The sequence below is a fragment of the Varroa destructor genome, unplaced genomic scaffold (genome assembly GCF_002443255.2).
Source record: "Varroa destructor unplaced genomic scaffold, Vdes_3.0 BEIS01000001.1, whole genome shotgun sequence".
NCBI classification, from domain to species: Eukaryota; Metazoa; Arthropoda; class Arachnida; order Mesostigmata; family Varroidae; genus Varroa; species Varroa destructor.
In genome coordinates, this window is record NW_019211454.1 from 25675344 (window position 1) to 25677108 (window position 1765).

At 45.3% G+C, this 1765-nt stretch overlaps 1 long non-coding RNA gene across 1 annotated transcript in view; it reads right to left on the reverse strand.

Annotated features, from left to right (window-relative positions):
* The window catches only part of LOC147758435 (uncharacterized), a 5246-nt gene extending 3916 nt beyond the window's left edge, over window positions 1-1330 (reverse strand). The window contains exon 1 of the long non-coding RNA XR_015319142.1: window positions 639-1330. This is a non-coding gene — a long non-coding RNA (uncharacterized LOC147758435). The remainder of the gene's footprint in view (window positions 1-638) is intronic.
* Between the last annotated feature and the right edge of the window lie 435 nt (window positions 1331-1765).

The window sequence follows — 1765 nt, forward strand, 5'->3', positions numbered from 1 at the left end:
TCGTTTAGTCAGATGAAGTAAGACAGAACAGGGCGGGGGTAAGTGGGCACAAGTGGATGGAAATAGGGGAGGGTCGTGTAAAGAATCGAAGGATGCAATTTCATGTTTTGTAGTGAAATGATAGCTGTTAAATAATGTGAACTGTTTCTATGATTTGTTCCTCAGATCTGTGATTTTTTACACTCTCGCTAAGGAAGGACAAAAAAATAGGTGTTTTTTTAACTAGTTAATGTCCGATGTGCAGCTTCATTTTCTTAAATACTTAATACTGGTTCTCAAAAAAAATCAAATGGCGAGCTCCAGTATCTGCGAACAGTCACAGGAAACTGTTAACAGATGTAATTCGAGATAAGGCTTAACTTCCGGAAAGCATAGAAATCCTTACTCCCGTCCTGATGAACAGTTACGTCGTTAATAAATTTTTTCGTAGTTACTCTGAACTAAATTCTCTTTTCTATTATATTTCTTATTGTCCCGCTTTTTATATTATCTATCTACGGTGCATTATCAAGCTTAGTGGCTACCTGTCCTCATCGCATACAAATATCGTCTTTATCACAGCTTCAATGCCACGCTAAACTATCTCCGAACCAACCAGCAAAAGTACCAGTGCTTTTATGAATACAAAAATAGGGTACCGCTCGAGAATCGTGAACCGACGACGAATCATCAGTGTTGACCTCTCCGCTAGCTTCGTCGGATCATCACAAGCGATTCGAGGTTCTGTGAGTTAACCGTCAACCGTTGTTCCCATTACTCTGACACAAAGCGAGTTGTAGCACGTCAACTCGACAAGAAGAAGTGATGACAGCAGTCACTGTATTCACAATCGAGATACACTCGTACTAGGAGTGTGAGTGGCAATGATGACGATTATATTATACTATAGCATTAGAGTACCGGCGCCGGTAGAACTGTTGCTGTGGGGTTTTGTCTTTGCCGGAGCGATTCGAAGCTTGAGACTTTACCACTCGCAGGTATAGCGGTCTGCCGCGTGTAGACGGCAAAGACAACTAGTCTCTGCCTGCGCTCTGACCAGGGCCGTCGCCAGCAAAACGGAGGATAGATGAAGGAAAGTCGAGAAAACTGCGGGGGAGAAGCGGAGGGGGGTCGATGACCTGCTTAAGCCGTCAGCGGTCCGCCCCTGTCGTCACTCAGCTGATCTCCATCACTGCGCGTTGCTTGAACGGCAGAAAACATTCAGCGGCGTGTGTGGTGGCAGGAATGGATGAATGGATGAACGGACGATGGCGCGGTTCCAGTGCAGCTGAAAGCCTTGGCAATTGGAAATTCTACCATTATCATGTCCGTGAAACCTTTTTGTTTTTAATTTTACGTACCGTATTGCCGCTAGGTCTTCCATCGGACGGCTGGCTAGCTCCCAGCATGAAACGAGCTGTCTGTCTGTCTATACGCAACGTAAAACCTATCAAGAGACCAACTGTCGTCGGTTAAGGCATCAGAGTTACCAACGTCAACGACGACAAGGGCAACGAAACAGCGGCAACATCGACGATAACAACAGGCATTTACAGCGCAATTCACCCGCGCCGATGGCCTTTGCATGTAACACCCTTGTTGTCGTGCCGTTCGATTCGATCTCTGCAATTACCTCCCGTGCTATTCGTTCTTTGCTATGAACGCGAAACCCCACATCTAACCAAGTGGAGGCCCCCATAGACAGCAACTGAATAGTATCACAAGAGCTACATTAAACCAATGACAAGTGATGATTTTCTTATTTTTCTCGTTCATTTTTTCCCTA